The sequence below is a fragment of the Passer domesticus genome, chromosome Z (assembly GCF_036417665.1).
Source record: "Passer domesticus isolate bPasDom1 chromosome Z, bPasDom1.hap1, whole genome shotgun sequence".
In the NCBI taxonomy this organism is placed as follows: domain Eukaryota; kingdom Metazoa; phylum Chordata; class Aves; order Passeriformes; family Passeridae; genus Passer; species Passer domesticus.
The window spans coordinates 39,241,813-39,259,565 of record NC_087512.1 but is presented as its reverse complement, the minus strand read 5'-3'; the positions used below and the strand labels follow the sequence as shown (position 1 = coordinate 39,259,565).

General features: G+C 40.8%; 2 long non-coding RNA genes across 3 annotated transcripts in view; one reads left to right on the top strand and one right to left on the bottom strand.

Moving 5' to 3' along the window:
* The window catches only part of LOC135290356 (uncharacterized), a 42,893-nt gene that overhangs the window by 4,189 nt on the left and 20,951 nt on the right, over nt 1-17,753 (bottom strand). For both annotated transcript variants that reach the window (XR_010353127.1, XR_010353128.1), the window contains exon 2: nt 845-979. This is a non-coding gene — a long non-coding RNA (uncharacterized LOC135290356). The remainder of the gene's footprint in view (nt 1-844; nt 980-17,753) is intronic.
* Nucleotides 16,765-17,753, top strand: part of LOC135290355 (uncharacterized) — a 62,109-nt gene continuing 61,120 nt past the window's right edge. The window contains exon 1 of the long non-coding RNA XR_010353125.1: nt 16,765-16,835. This is a non-coding gene — a long non-coding RNA (uncharacterized LOC135290355). The remainder of the gene's footprint in view (nt 16,836-17,753) is intronic.

Genomic DNA, 17,753 nt, shown 5'->3' with positions numbered 1-17,753 from the left:
TTTCCTGCTGGCAGGCCCTTTGGCAGGAAGCCCAGGCCCTCTGATGTGAGTGAGCCTTGGCACTGCTGCTACTGTCAAGTGGAGTATCAACTTCTTCTATCCCTTTGTGCTGCTAATGGAGCTTTAAATGACCATGGCTTTCCTATGTGTTTGTACAGAATTTCACATTTTTTTTTCAGAGACATACTTGACTTTTTTTTTTTTTTAAAGCACTAACCATGAGCACCTAAATTCACCTGTGCTATTACTATACCCCAGCAATAATATATGGCAGGCACAAATCCACTCTTTTTCTTCTTCTAAGGCTGATAATCATTAACGAGACCTCTGTGAATACTGTGGAGTACTTTGTGGTTGCTGTTAGTTAAGCCTAAATTATAATATTTTTTGAAACAAAGTATGTTTAGTATGAACTGATTTTTGTTGAATATCAAATGCTCAGAATTTATGCAGCCGAGACCTCCCACCTTGTATGTAACAGAACAGTAGCAATTTTACCTTCTATTAAACAATACAGATATATTCTGCCTTGTATCTGTGTAGGCTGCAGTAAGCGTGCATGTTTTTTCTATGGAAAATTCTTATTGAATTGAAGAAGAAAAAAATCAGTAAGATTCCATAGAAATTAATTGTAGCTAATAGCTATGAAGGGAGAATTACATCCCTGTTACAGCATTCTCTGGGTAGTTCTAACCATTTGATGGAAAGCTTGTCATTCCTTATTAAACTCCATAGAAATTTCCCCTAAAAGCTGTTTTTTGAGCTGTTGAGACTGGAAGTAGATGCTAAGCATTAGCAAGCACCATAATTTTACTGGACAATGAAAAGTTATTTTTCAGTCTACCTTACATAGATGTCATTCTTCTGGGACCAAAAGACAATCTGAAATCTAAATCCCTTTATAGTGGTGCACTATAGCAGCACCAGTGTAATAGGAGGAGAAAAGGTGGAATGCATGGGATGTCATCACAGCTTTAACCTGGTAGAAAGAAAAGAAATAGGATGCTCATTCTTGTCTTTAACTCCAAAACAACAATATAACCCACATTATACTGTACAGATACACTATTTCAGCACTGATTATTGTTTAGGGTTCAGCAAATGAACATATTGTTAGATAGGTAGGTTTTAATAAATACTGCAGTGTGAGAGCCGGAATTGTGTCTGCTTGTGGGCTGCAGGAAACCCTAGTGTACATCCAGGGATTGCACTTCCCTGAATGACACTGAGCCTATGTAATTCTGGTATCATAGCAACATCCATGAGTGATGATCGTTTGTTCTGAGACTTGTTTATACAAAAAAACACTGTCAGAATGAGTCCTGCCCTTCTATTCTTCACCACACTGAGAAGAAGGACTGCAAAGTGGTTCTATCAGCTTCAGTGTGAGTCACAGGGGAGTTCTCTGTGGTGGGAACCACTTTGTGCTCAGTGCCTGTACAGACATTAGCGCACAGTGAGCTTTAATAATGAAAAGGCTTGGTTTTGCAATGGCATAGAAAATAAAGAAATAACACTTAAAACAATACTTTCCAAATGTTCTTTCCTAAGAATAAGAAGGAATTGAAGGAGTTATTGTGCCTGAACAATGTAAAACCATATGGCTAGCCTTTTGCTTTGTGCTCACCAGGTCACGCTGTGTGTGCTGCTCAGGAGAACTCAACTGCAGAGGAGTAGTGCTACTCCTGCAGCAGCAGAGAGTAAGCAATTTGCTTTGCCTATGCACTTCTCAGGTTAGAGACTGGAACCTCAGGTCTACACACCCCTCACCAATCTCCACTTCTTCCCTCACAAATGCAATAGGATTAGTGAACGGAGTGAACAAATTTGCTTTCAATCAGGCCTACCAAGAAAGCAAAGGGTGAAAGTGGTGTAGTGAGGCCTTCCCTATCCTCTGCTTTGGCAGGTAAACACATAGAAGGTGGGGCTGGAATTTGCTCGTACATAGCAACACAGAAAGACAATGCTGTCTGTGTAGAAGAATAACTGTAGCATGAGTCCTCGATCTTACAACTTTTGGTCAGGCTACTGTTTCCATTTGGCCCTGAAACTTCTATACAAGGGAAAATGCTTTCATTAACAGTTTCCCTATGAAATTATAATCTATCCCAGTGTCAACCATTGCACAGAGAGGAGACCAAGCAGGAAAAGACACTATAACTATAATTATCTGTTTATTTCATTTTGTCTGCTGTCATTGGTATTAGTTCATGCATTTGTTCAAAGTGTAAAATAACCAGTTGCCATGACTTAGGAATAGCACTCCTCAATTCAGCGTCCCCCAAGACTTTCCCAAATGAAATACTACTTATAAGCTCACCCTACTTCCCCCTCCCCTCCTCTCTCAGGGGATGGAGTAGAGAATTTGAGGCACAAAAATATGAAAATCGCAGATTGAGATAGGAACAATATATGGGAAACAGCAATGAGTGTTGGGGTTTGCTCTTGAGCTTTAATTGTTTAATTCATAATATGTTAGATTTTCCTCAGTTTGGAAATGGTTTATTCCATACCCCCGTGTTCAGTTTCCCTAATGGTTCTTCCCAGAAGGTGTTTACTCTATATTTTCCCACCTTTCCTTATGTCAATCCCCACGTCAATCCCCTCCACACCTCCCATGTTTCCAGACTCTTCCCTGTCACTCCTCTAAACCCTGCCCCTGCAGCTTGCCAGTTATTGTTTGCTACACCCCTTTAGCCAGAAGGTTCCATATCAGTTATGTTGTTTCCCTTCATCCATTTGCAGATTATGTATTCACTCCTCCCTCCTTCTTCCCCATTGGCTTTATGTTAATGTGAGCCCAGCCCATGCTCCTCCTTGCTAGCCCTTGGTTGATTTGTAGGCAGTCCCTTCCCCTGAGACTGCCCCTGTTTTTAAACTGTTGTAATGTGTTTGTCTGCACTTTTATGTGTGTCCTCTCTTTGAGTATGTTTCACTGTAACATCTTGGCACTTCTCTCTCTGGCAAAGAATAAATATCTTGGAACTTTGCCACCAGAGAGTCCCTCTCTCTCTTTTTGCCACTCAGCTACCATGAGGAACCCTTTCGGGTGCCCACCTTGGGCCAGGCCAAGTGGAAGGAGAGGTTCCAGCCGAAAGGCCGAACCGCTACCCTCGGCCCCAGCTCAGGAGCTTGGGGCCGGGAGCGGCCACTCGGTGACGTCGCTTGGAGGAAAAGGGCCGAACAGCTATGGGGTTAACACGGCTTGCCATTTCCCCCCGGGATCCAGGCAAATGAGATAATGAAATGAACAGTTACAGCAACAATATTAATAGCAAAATGGTACAAAGAGAGGATGATACACATGGAAATTGCTCACTAAAGCCAAGAACATGGACGACAACAGTGGAAGGACGCTTGCCACAATCACGGCCATGCTTGCTGTCCTGACTGGAAAGTGCCACTGTTTCTCAGAAGAGTGAGATTGCCTTTCTCTCTGCCCTGGCAATGATATAAGATGCTATCTAATAACATGGTCTTGGTCATGTCTGCTATCACTGATCTGGACAGGAGCCAGGACACAACTTCTTAAAGCCACTACACTTAGATGGTATTGGCTGAAAAGGAAGAACACACATTAAAATCTTCAAACTATGTAGAGAGCAAGAAAAACATACTGACTTTGCGCAGTAAAACAGAAGGAATATTACGTTAAATACATTGCAAATTTTTGTAAAATGGAAGAGATGTTTTAAATTTATATTACTGATTCTGGCATACGGCAACATAGATACTACAAAGACAAAGCTAGTGCTAACTTAAAAGCTCAACCTTGCCAGACAAAGAGTGCTGTAGACACAAAAAAGCCTCAGGGTTGTTCATCCTCTAAATGAAAATTGGTTTTGCTGGGAACATGAGCATTTTTGGTCCTAATTCAAAATATGGCCTTTGACCATAAACTGATTTTGATACTACAGACAGTAGAGCTAAACTACAAGGGGTCAGATATTATCAGTACGGATGAAGATAAGGCATATAATATCATTCTGAGTGAATAAATAATCAGATTATAACTAAAGAACCTGGAAAGAAATGTAAATTCTTGTCAGTGCTACAACAAAGAGTCTTCATGCACTGTTGTGCAGAGTTAGGTGGTTGCTCCACATGTACATGCAGTAACCTCCAGAATTTCAGGAGTTTTGGGCTACGGGTAGTTAAAAATTAGCCCTGGCATTCTACAGTGGTCAAGTCACATCCACACTTCACACTTTCATTTGTGTTGTTAACAGAGAAGTAAAAGATGTGAGTGATGCTGTGCTTGTGCCTAAACCAAGTATTTTGCTTTCAGGGAAATACTAGCATGCCTTACTGCTGAGCAGTCCACATCAAAGCTCTAAATTTTTAGCAGTTCTTTCTCCCTTACCCCCGTGTGAAACTGGTAAAATAAACATTTTTTTCCCCACATGACTTATCTACATGGAGGTGTCTATTATATCTCCTGCATCAGTTATGTTTATTAAATGTTGTAGAGAGCTCTGGCAGGTAAGCCACAGTTCCTTACAGTCTGAACTATCTATATTGTTTCTCAACAAGGTAGGGGCATCCTGAGGAAATGGCAGAGATTATAGAAGTGTTCCAGGGAGGAACATGTGCCCTTGCTGACTCCCCTGGGATTTCTTCTTTCTGGAATTACTGGTTAACTATCTAGAAGAGCCTAACACTGTGTAATCCTCCTTTATTTTGAAATCTATTCATATATTTTTATAGCAATATAGAAATTTGTAGAATTATATTACAGAAATTTATAGAATTTTCTCTTATATCTATTTCACCGAGTTTACTCTCTTTGTATCTCTTCATCTGGCTTGGTTTCCTATCTTGTTCTTTGACTGCTGTTTTTGGTTGCTAGAGGCTCTTTCTGCCTTGAACACTTCCCAGCACCTGGGCTCTGTCTCAGGCAGCTGAGACTCAGTGCACTGCCTGATCCCAAAGACCTGGGCCAGAGCTGCACCCTAGTACAACCCTGTGCTTCCTTCCTATGGCCTTAGACCATCAGCTATGAACTGCTCTTGATCTGTCAAATCTGGGACCAGGGAACTTTGAGTCTTGGCCTGTGATCCTCTTCCTCTTTTCAGTGATTCTAGAAATCAGAAAAAACACTGTCAGCATCTGTCTGAATTTTCTGTGAGAATCCTAGTAAAAAGGATGTTGATACCTTTCCTGTTTTAATTCTACTTTGCAGTCATTATGTCTCAAAGACAATAATGAATTCCTGGTCTCTGATTTCCTCTGTTAATAGGGCTCATTAGCGTGACCTTGCAGTGCTTGGCAGAACCAGACACCAGACCTTGTTTCTTCCTGACATTCATTAGTCATTGAGGTGGTAATCTGTTTACATCTCATGAAAACCTATTTGCCTTACATGATGCTGCTGTCCTTGATCACAAAATGAGGGAACATTGTAGCACCTGGCTCTTTATGACTCTAAAGGGAAACATAAGAGCAATGCCACTGACAGATAAATGGAAAGAGACAAACAGGTGCTTGTAATGGTGATGGGATGATGGAAAAAAAGTGTTGCCTCTTGAATAAAACAGATAGTATCCAGGAAGTTGGCAACAAAAGGAAATCTATCAAATAAAGCAGATTTCCATAGTGGTTATATATGTTTTGAGAGCAAAAGATCTTTTGGGGAATCTCTTGACTCAGATACAGTTGTAAAGGACACAAAGAGCAACCTCAGTTAAGCATTTGCAGATTAGTCAAAACATTGGACCATTAGCGCTTTCATGTAATTGTTCATGTAACAATGAAGTTGGTACTTCCAACAGAAAAGATCAATGGCTAACACCATGATCTTGACATAAGAGATTACTTCTGCTGTTTCTACAATATGTTTCCAGTTTGCAGACCATAAGAGAGAGAAGGCCTTCCCACACAGTTTCTGGATAAAATAACAAGGTAACAGAAGTCCTATGCATGGTTGCCAGGATTTACCTCTCGACTACTTTAGCCATTGAGATCCTTAGCAAAGACTCCTATACTAGTCTCAAAAGGCCCCAGTGGACCTTCTGTATGGAAAGGACGACAGTAATGTCCATTTCCAGTTTTTTTCCTAATCCCAATTGTTGTGAGTTGCTGCTGGTAGATAGAGTAGCTAATGCCTGCAAAAACAGAAATACTCTTATTTCAACACTTATGAAAAGAGCTGAAAAGCTTTGCCTCATTAAAACAGGTGTCTTACTTCATTCATTAGGTAGCATGAAGGAGTGGAAAGGATGGAACTGGAAAGATCTTCCTTGTTCAGAATGAGACTGTGTTTGTTGTCTGTTTCCAGATCTGAGAACTCATGAGGCCTGACTGTTAGAGAAAGTTTGCTGATAACAGACCCCTGACCTCTGTTTGCAGCTATGTGAATCAACAGAATCATCACACAGATGACTTAGGGCAACCACCAAAAAAGTGCAGCTGAAATGCAATGAACAAATTTACTCTATTACCTCGCTATCTGGAGGATCCTGAAACAAGGCTGGGCAGCAGAGACAGGGTGAGGGCACAGGCACCGTCAGGCTCAGTCCAGTCCTTGTGGGCAGTGGGGCTGCTGCTGTGCCCATTTATCCAGGGCCTGAGCACCCGTAGTTTAGCAGCATGCTGTGATCTCCCTGTGCTTTTTATGGACTCTGCTTTGATCTTTCTCCCAACAGGGAGCTGAAGCATGTCTGGGATAGGGCCTACAAGTCTCTGTAAACACTTAATATTATCTCTACACAGAAATTCTACTTCTCCAAACAAATAGACGATAAACAGTAGTAGGTTCAACATGTGTTTTCTCACACTGATATTCTCCAGGCCTTGGCATTCCCAGCTGTAAGGTCACTTGAGCAAATCCACCATCTTCCTTGCCATTCTTCACCTTTTAACCCTTCCCTTCCAAGAGGAGAGCTTTAAGAAGACAGCACCTCTCCTTGTAGTTAGGCTTGAATCTTTTCATCAGTTGTTTCTGGGTACTTAGAAGTTACAGGGAGCAACCACCACGGGTTGGTTATACAGTTTAAATCCTTTAGTCCAACATGCAACTTCATCTCCCTTCAGTCTGCTTCTTTCTTCCTTCAGCTAAACTACAATTTCTATATTGCATTTTCATCTGCTTTCTGTGCAGTTCAGATTGTGAGATGAAGTTCATTTCCAAATGAGGTAGGTTATGCTAGGTTCTGTATTTCTCTCCCAACAGGAGAAAATATTGCTCACTGAGGAAGCTGCTAAAGTTGCCTTTGATTAGTATCTTTGCCTTTTAGTGGTAAATTACCCAGCTCTTTCCTCCTGTGAAAGCCAATCTTAGTTGTTGTTTTGGGACAAATTCTTTACAACTGCAAAGTTATCCACTAGCAGTGAACTCAATATTTTTCTATTTACAGCAAAATTTATACACTCTGCTGTCTTGTGATAGATCTGAACTTAACAGAATGACAGAGGATGGCACGCCCTTCTGCACTGGAAAAAGTGCAGAAGAAAAAACTGTGATACAGGAAGCAGAAAAGTGGTAAAGAGCAATGGAATACACTTCCATGGTAGGAAGGTACTCTTCCAAAGCATACAAATGTATGCTTTGAAACATACATTTGTTTCTGAGGAGATGAAAAGGAAGCCAAAGTAATAAAAAACAATGGGCCATTCATTAGCGTCTCACTACCCAAACTCAAGAAATCCTATATTCCAGATTAGTAGAACATCTCTTAATACACAGCAAAACATACATCATCATGCTGGAGAAAGCGAATCCATCTAAGAAAGGTAAGGCCTTGAAAGAAATGCTGTCATGGTCAATAATTAAGTTGTATGACTGTGTAAACACAGATAACTCTGTATGCCAAAAAAGTTTTGCTTCCTGCTGGGGAAATTATCAGTGATTAGAAAATGCCTCCACCTCTGTTACACCAAGTGTAAGATTACTTAAATGTGTGTAATGGAAAAGACTGAGAACCAGAAAACATTTAGCTGTCCAGGCTGTAGTGACAGTGGGATCTATCACCTTAATGTAGAGGTTTGTTAACCCTCTGCGTGTCCCAGAATCACAGAATGGGCAAGGTTGGGTGGGACTACAATGGGTCATCTGGTCCAACCTCCCTGCTCAAGCAGATTCATTCCGGAGCACATGGCACAGGATTGTGTCTGGCCAGTTCTTCAATATCTCCAGTGAGGTAGATTCCACAACATCACTGGACAATCTGTTCCAGTGCTTGTTTACCTGTACAGTAAAGAATTTCTTCCTCATGTTCAACTGGAACTTCCTGTGCATCAGTTTGTGCCCATTGCCTCTTGTGCTGTTGCTTGGCACCACCAAGCAGAGCCTGGATCCATGCCCTTGAACCACCCACTTCAGATACTGATAGATATTTATGAGGTCCCCTCTCAGTCATCTCTTCTTGAGCTGGAACAGGTCCAGCTCCCTCAGCCTTTCCTTAGAATAGAGATGCTCTAGTCCCATAATTATCTTTGTGCTCTTCCACTGGACTCTCTCCAGCACCTTCATGTCTTTCCATATAGTGGAATCATGAATGGTTTTGATTGAAAGGGACCTTAAAGATCACATATTTTCAATCCCTGACATTGGCAGGGACACCTCCCACTAGATCAGCTTACTCAAAGCTGCATCCAACCTGGCCTTCAACACTTCCAGGGGTTTTAGTATTGCTAGATGCTACTGTGTTTCAAGTATGAATTATTGATATGTTTTTCCAGGTTAAATGCACTAAAGTGGGAATGCAGTCTGAAGACCTAATAGGGAAAGGAGACATCTGCAACTAATGTGTTTGTGCATGGAACTGGCATCCAGGTTAACAAAGGTTTGTCAGTGCTGGCACTTCACCTCCATCCTGCCATGGGACTATCATGAGTTAGTTTGACTTGCAAACAACTATACCCCTGATATGGCTTGATGAGATTGTGCAGTATCTTTGTATTGGTGGTTGTTTCTCCAGAAACTCTCATCCTCCTCCCATTTGTTGCTTTTGAGGCAATTCTAGCATTACAGTATCAGAGCTGTTTACATGGACAACAGCTTGTGTAAAAGAAAATATTTATCACATTCTGTGTTCACCATTACCTGTTAACACAAGATGGGATCCTGCAGTTGTTTTTCATTAAAAAAAAACCCAAAAACAAACAAAAACAAAAAACAAAACCAAAAAATCCCCAAACAGTTGTATCAATGGGAAAGGCACAACCTGGCTTTGAAACTTGCTTATGCTGACATTTTTTGAATCTAAGGATCTCTTACTCTCCTTCATCACTGTGTATCATTCCTGTGGAGAATTCTTGCAAGGAGACAATTTTATAAAAGAGTGAAACCCACTTCTAGCACCACTTCTAGGTGGACCCATTTAGTCCACCTAAGTGGGTAAGAAATAAGGAGAAGAGCCATGTCAATGAGCTTATCTGGTTCTCCACTGACAAATGTGAGATTCTGAGAGAGAAAGTTTTGGTAGTAGGCAAATGTCTAAAAATTGCTTATTTTTACTCCCTCTAAACTTTCCATTGAATATAATTTACCCCTTACAAAGTAACATTTACTTCTCTTTAGAACTATTCTGCTCTTACGGGTTCCAGATTCCCATTCCAATGCATTTCAGGTGCCTAACTCTAATAGATGGAAATGAGAATCTGAAGAGATCTGAGTATTTGTCCTGGATTAGGGCAAATCTGGGAGAAAACCTCCAAAAGGGCCCCCCCCCCCCCCCCAAGAAAGCAAACCCACACAGCCCCTTCCCCCCACCGGTTCAGGAAGGATTCTTTGGAGAGAAGTGGAAAGAACCTGTTTCTTTAACAGGCAAAGCATCCCCAGCACACAAAATTAACAATACCAGATGACAACACTTTCACCGATCTGAAAAGGATGACAAATTCAGAAAGTCTTTCCTGGGAGTGGTCGCTCTGTTGCTGCTCCCTCCGGCGCCGGGGATAGCTGCTGCAGCCACCAGATGTAAACTCTTGGTGTTTCCCTGGTCCCGGTCCGGAGCAGGTTTGAATGGTTCCAAACAAAAAGGGAAAGGAAAAAACAGTCCAGGGAAAAAAAATCTGGACCACTTAGCTAAACAGAAGCAAAAAAAAGCAATAGCAGAGCGGAAGCAAAACAGGAGCGAAGCAGGAGCAAGAGCAAAGCAAGCAGCAAAAAGCCAAGCAAAAAGCAAAAGCTGCACTATGTACTGCCCCGTCTCTCTGTCCCACCAGCCGTGGGGGATCAGGCTGATAACAAACCAAAACAAACCTTGCTCTTCAGAGCCAGTCTTGAAGGCACAGTACATAATATCCAGCACTAACAGAACACACGATCAGGGATACAAGCATCACAACCTCACCCTGGGACAGTATTGGGCCACAAAGTTACATATTCCTAAGTTTATATTTTTCCAAAACATGAAACCAAAAACCAGATAAACTGTAGAATGCAGAATCTAGCAGCTCTTCCTTTTTTTTTTCCCTTTTTCTTATATATATATATATATATATATATATATTTAAGTAGCTACAGTCACTTACAAAGCAGTGCACATGTGCTTTCATGCAGACGTAGCTTTTGAATGGACAAGTTCTGATTCTGCAGTTTGCCCAGGATATAAGCAATCAAGGTAAAACATTGGTGCTCTCAGGCAAATTGTTCACAAGTTTGTTTTAGTGTCTAGATGCAGAAAGGTCACATGACTTCATGTCTGCAGGAGTTAAATACCATGAAGCAGAAATTAAAAGGAAATTCTCTATAATTTTTGTAATTCAAAACAGTTTGCAGTATTTGCTGCCAGCACAGAATGTTCAGGTTTGGATGTTAACTAAAGGATTAAAAAATACAAGCTCTGTGAAACTGGTCATTAACTGGTGAAGATGACTAAATGTTTACAATGGAAGGCAAAAACCATGTGCTTACTTTCTACATTATTCCCTTTGCACCTTCATACTCCTTGACTACTTATTTCCCATCCCCAGGGCATTTCACTACAGCTGCACCCTGCCCTTTACAAACTGCCCTTCTTAAGTAGCATTTGGTGCCTTTAATAGAAGTTCCAAGTCATGCTGGTTTGCAACAGCTCTGTGATGTATGCAAAAGAGTAAAAATAGGATCAGAGCCACATGTTTGTGTTTGCTTGTAGCCTAGGGAGAGATTCCAACTTCGGCTTGCAGAAGGAACAGGCATTATCTTCTTTATTTTTACAATTCACAGTATATTTCAAAAATTGTTATGGCTTAAAACTCACAGCTCTAAACCTGTTGTTGAATTTGTGCTTCTTTTGATAAGAAAAAACCCACCCCACTGTGCTTGTAGGGGTTTGAAAGAACATAAAACACAGTACCAAATGCAGTTCTTTTATGGAGGCAGGCAAAAATGCACTGCTCACTTACTGTTTTCTAAGATCTTTCAACAAATTGAGGCATGCCCTTTACGAAAAACTGTTCCCTTCTAAAATAACTCTGCATGAGTTCTTGTTTAGTAGCTCAGGACACAAAGCAGGGTGAAACAAGGCTTGCGTTTTGCAAATTATTATGCATTTGATCATCTATAGTTAATGCTGGCCATAAGAGCAGAACTGCTAGGTCAGTGAATTCTCCAGTAAAAAGTCTGTCCTATGTGTTTCCTGACAGAAAAGCACACCTGAGTGTCTCAGGAGGGAAGGGATGGGAGTTTATACCTCAAACAGCAAGGCTGCTATCCTGCCCTCCAGTCATCTGTGTGGTAGGGAGGCATTTGCTATTCCAAACATGCCCAAGAAGGAAAGAACAGTAGTGTAGCTAATGCTCCTTTTCCTCATAGGTCCTGCCAGTGTCAAGAGAGAAAATCTTTCAGTCCAAATTTGACAGTGGATTACAATCTGAGCAGGTGTCAGAAAGCTTCAGCTCTTTCAGATAGTGATCTCTGTTGTGCAAGGTAGCTATGTATCCCACTGTAGATGTAATTTGCAGATCAAAGTGAAGCTGGTAGCATTTTAAACTATAGAATATAGGTACTCTTTGATCTGTAAGTCCATATATTGCAGCTGCTCTGAGGAAAGACCATCTCCTTCACTTAAAATGATGGTGAATTTCCTATACTATTGTTTTTTCAGTATAGTGATAGTACACTAGGTTTCATTTAGAATAATTTCTATTTCCTTATTATCACAGACCTTCAGTTTTAAAGTAGACAAGATACTGTATTTTCTTCCTTCTGGAAACAATATCCTATACCATCATCAAAGGGATGACCAGCTTTTTTTAAGATACACAATTAATGCACACAGACATTTTTCTTACTGCCACAGTACTTCAAGAGGCAAGTATCTTTATGCAAGCTCAAGGTGAGAAGTACATCAGCAACTATGCAGCGGTTCAGCATGAATGGTGACAAATCTAACATTATTGCACAAGACAGGACCAGCACTCCTGCCTTTGCAATCTTTCTTCTTCCAAGAATGCTTGCTGTATTTGTCACTGTCCAATGTCTTGCTTCCTCAGCCATTATCCTGCAGCCTGCAGAGTTATCAGACAGGATATTGAGTAATGTATTCTTTTACTAGCCCTCCTGGTCTTTAAGAGAGAAGATGGTGACCATAGTAACCACCCTACTGGGAACAAGTGTTCATGGCAATAAGAATGTAGAGAAACACTTCCTTTCCCTATCTCATCTTATAATGGAGTATCTGTTTTGTCATGCAATATGCTTGAAAATTTTATTTTACACCCAGGATGTTGAGTAAAAAAAGACTGGAAAATTGTAAGTGTGACATGATTACAAAAACAAAGTTGCCTTGCAATGTTGCCTACTCAATCTCACATGCTAATATCAGAAGAGAAGAATATCCCTTGTTTCCTCACATGCTTTATAATTAGTCATGAAAGAGACACTGAAGTTCTATCTATTCCTAGAGATGCATCATGATTAGGCCCTGTTCCAATATTTCAAGCATTGGCTACAAAGAAAACGGAGACTTCCTTCTTACAAGGAGCCACACAGAACAGGCAAGGCACAATACGTACGAGTTACTCCTTGGGAGGTTTTAACACATGACACAAGTGGAAAAATTTTTACCATGAGAACAGTCAGCCATTGACATAATTGCCCCAGGGCAGTGTCGGATTTCCCAACACTGGACAGTTTTCAGTGGGACAAGTTGCTGGGCTATCTTGTCTAGACTGTGCATTTGACAAAAATTGGACCTTGAGGTCCCCTCCAAACCTGGTATTCTATGATTCCATGATCTAAATAAGAAAATTCCATCATCCTATGCATCTGAATGCTCCTCATAAAATTCTTGGCTTTTCACTTGCATCCAAAGATGCATTTACTTATGGCTTGCTAACGAACATTTTCATTGAAGTATACCATTAAATAAAAGGTGCTGTGCTGGAAATTAATTCTGTTTTGTAGTGCCCAGTCTTCAGAGTAGCCAGGAAGCAGTCCCACATGATTCAAAGTCTGGGACACTGGCTCTAAAAACTGGCCTGATTGCTTATTGTGTCTTTGCATCTGCAAGGTTGTATACTGAAGTCAGTCCTTGGTAACATGTGGGAAGAGAAGTATATTCACTTTACTAATATTGACAGAGATTGTTGATTCCAGAAAGAAACCCCCCAAAAAATAACTAACAATACTTTTTTAAAAACATAAAAGGATTAAAGAAGTTTGCAACACCTTAGACCCTCCAGCCTTTTTTCTTGAAGGCCAGAAAGCCGAAATTACAAAGACAAAATGCTAGAATACAGCCCAGTAAAAAAAAAAAAGTTTGTGCATGTAGCAGGGAGTGGGGGAGTATCACAGAGAAGCCACAACCTGCTTCCACCATGGGGACATGGGAAGCCTTGGGAAGGGCAATGCAGAGATCTGAGCAGACTGTATATGGATGTCCAGCTTCCAATGAGACACGCTGGAAACACTGGCAGACAAAACAGCTTTTGCAATATACTTCTCAAGCTGGTTAAAAGTTCTTGGCTAGGTGTGTGCTCTCGCATGGATTGCTGCTAGCACATTAGGTTCTGTCCTCATCCACCCAGCTCACAAAGCAGAGGTTAAGTAAAGAAACTTAAGTAAAATTAACCTTGGTAATTAAAGCCTGATCTGTGTCTTTTCATCCTGGAAGACTAGATGAGGACTGTTCTTGTTTTTTAATCCTGTTGTTAATTTATAGACTGTTGTACACTGGCATGGGTAACTGCAAACTGCCTTTGGAGACATTTTGTTTTGCAAAGCACAGAAGATGCACAAAAAACAATGACAGAAGGTGAATCACGTTGTCAACCATCACGCGAAACTTCTGAGGATGGTAGGATTTTTGCCCTAATGATATCAACGCCAACAGCAGGCTTATGGAAATGTGTCATTTCATAAGATGGGTGATACAGACCAGAGTTACAATACAGACCAAAGAGGCTTCTGGTAGGCACCATCCCAGAGAGTTGTAGCAGTTGTAGCAGTTCTCTGACCATCCTAACACAGTATGCCTTGAGGTGAGAAAGCCTTGTAAACCTTTGCCATGAGACTTAAGCAGAAACCATGGCAACAGTAACTATGGCTGTGCCTCATCAACATTCAACTTTGTATTCCGGCCCAGTTTTAAGTTTTCCAAGTCTAGAGTGACCAACTGGCATAGGCACACATTTGCTCATCTCTTGGCTAGGTATTTTGCCTTGATTGCTTAAAAAAAGTATTTATGGAGTTACAGGTTGCTCTTTTACCTGGGTGTTTCTCCTTAATATTCTACAAGGAATTTTCTTCGACATGTAACTGCAACCACAAGCTACCATTCATATTGTAATTCATTATTTACTAGACCCATGCAAGGACTAAGACTTCCAATTTCATATATACCCCTGCAGTTGATTAATTGCTAAAAACCACAGGCAGATGGGAAACTCCCAGCCCCCCAGCACGGTATGTGTTTTGCCTTCAAAAGATATTATCACAAAAATTGAATTCTTTGTACATATCAATAAAAAATGTTATCATGGCAGATCTGCTATGGAAAAACCCTGCTGGACAGAAAGCAATTCATAAGACTAAGGTTATGTAAGTTCAAGAAAGGTCTAATGTTATAGAGAGATGAAAGCTATACAAATAATTTGCTTTCATTATAAGTGCTTCTGCTCTACATGGTACAAATTGCTCTTTCTGCTGAAAATGTAGCTTGAGCATGAAGGGCATATCCATAGAGATTAAAGGATACAGCATTATTTTCTGCTTGTACTGTCCCTGTTCTATTTCTGCATTTCATAAACAACTTTCTCATAAAATAGCTGTGATTTTACAGGGCTTCATGCTGCAGAGTTCATCATCTCTCCTCTGGATTTGTGTTACAACAATGAAAAGGAGGTTAGACAAAACCTCATGAAAGAAAAATCCTTCCAAGAGCCACCTCTTTGCTGACAAGCAAACCTTGATGCCACGCCATGCAATTTGCACACGTACCTGCGCAAAACAACAAACACTACCTATCAGCCCCAGATACATATGCAGCATGTTCCCAAACTAAGGCTTTAACCTCAGACCCCACAGCCTTAACCCAGAGTCTTTTGCCTTGCTCTAAACAAGTACTCCAATATAGTGTATGTTCCTCTTTCTCAATTTTCTGTATTTCTAGTTCAATGTCCTGTAATTCTGAAGCTAGACCCATTACACAACCTGACCTCACTTCAGAGCCTTGTTTTTTTAATTGACAAGGTTCCTTGTACCTCACACAAATGCAATCTAATTTCTTGAAAGCTGCAGATAGATAAAATATTGGTGGCCTTGACCAGAGTCATCCTGGTACTTGCAGAGTCACATAATCTTTCCTGTGCTGTGGATAATGCAAATGCAGTAGATCAACAGGGCAGCTTGGCTACCTGGGACAATGGAGAACTGCAATACACTGCCTTGCAGCCATGAAAAGTCTACCAGGAGCTGTGTCACATGCCCTCCACTAGTAAGTGGTGGGCCAGAGCTGTTATGCAGCTTTTCCTCTTCAGGCATGTGCTGAATCTAGTAAGACAGGACCCATGTATCAGAAGAACCTAAGTTAAAAAGAGAAAGCTGTGGAGAACCTAGTAAAAGAGCGATATTGCAAACATTCACCAGCTTGGGTTAGACAAGCCCAAGCAGAGGTGGAAAACACATCAGCAACAGAATAACGTCAACTTGTTTTAACTGCATGCATAGTTTATTTAATGTGATACAGGGCTGCTATTACCTTCTGTATCAACACTATTCTAAATCTTGGATTCTCTTTCTCAGAGTTTTATTGGGCCTATTTAGCACAGTCCTTGCAATGGGACTCTGGAACAGATCCCAAAGGCATTGAAAAATGTTTTGAATTTCTTTTCTGAAACAAATTTTCATATGACTGCTTCATGTCTCTTTTAAATATAATGGAATATACCAGACACTATGGTATGTTATTTAAATTTATATTGCCACAAGTTTCTAGTGTGTTGGTCAGAGCCACATACAAAAGCTTCTATTTATACTTTGAAACCATTCTTTCATCAGTATCTTAATCACCTCCTACTTTTTCTCAGGGAATTTATTTTGAGGAGTATGTAGGAGAACAGCAATCTTATCTGAAGGCAAAATATGAAAGAAACCTGCAGGTTTCTGATAGCTTGGTCAGAAATGAAAGGGAAGCATGGAGAACAATGCCAATGAAGGAAGGCCACTGCTAAAAAAGCCATTTCTATTATGTCATGGGTGAAGACTTATTCCCCACAGAAATGTGTTCTTTCTTGGCTTTTATCACAGTCTCTTAGTTACTGTTTGAGCAGAAATCAACTCTTGTTCATTCTTCAATGATACAGGTACAGACAATCTCTCCTCTCAGCATCAACACCGACAAAACCATCTTGCACTGATCTGGTGGTCCATCCTGGAGAGGACAGGCTGTAAAACAGCCACACCACAGGTAACAGTACTGGATCCTGGACACTGGGATGCCAGGACAGATAACTCCCAGTCAGTTTATGGTGACAAGTGGGTGAGAAGAAAAGAATGATGGGAACAGTTACGTAAATTAAGCTATTCCTTATAAGGTTACCCTGCCCTCTGATTGGTTCTATATAAGGTATTGTTTCTGTTTCTATTTGTTCATTGGTTTCCTGCCCTGACTTAATGTCTATAGAAGGCTATGTTTGCTGTATTTTGTTGTCTTCCGGAGTAGCTCTACGTAGTGCACAGTTTATGTTTTGTTCACACCCTTTTATTTTCCTTTATTAAACTGTGATTGGGCACTTCAGTTGTTTCCATCCCTATTTATTTATTGCCACTCTCCCGGCTGGCCTGGTCCTGGGGTTTTGCGTGATGCAACAAGTAGTGCCCAAAGAGGACCCTCATATTGAGGAGGGACCGGTCAGGACTGGATCAGCAGGGAAGCCGACTGGTAGGCCATCCTTTTCTATTTATTTATTACCACTCTCCTGGCCGATCCGGTCCCGGGTTTGCGTGCGACGCAGCACTCTGAGTGTCGTTGCTCTGTTGCTCTGAGAGCATCTGTTTGGTCAGTAATACAAATGAAAATCAAGAAAGGACAATCAGATAGTAATAGATCCTGGAGGAAAAAACACATTAAAGCTAGGCACCTGGGTAAAAATACCCCCAGACAGTCCTTGCAGCACAACACCAGAAATAAACCCTAACAAGACATGGTAAGTAATAAATTCATGAGGGTTTCTTTGTTTTGCTAATTCAGAAAGCTTTGAAAGATCAGTACAATGTTGTCACACACTCCTAAGCTTCCAGATTATTTGATTGGGTTTTGTTATAATTAGTGGGTGTAGTTTTTCAAGATCTTTCTAAAGCCTTAGATACTCTCCCTCACAGCATC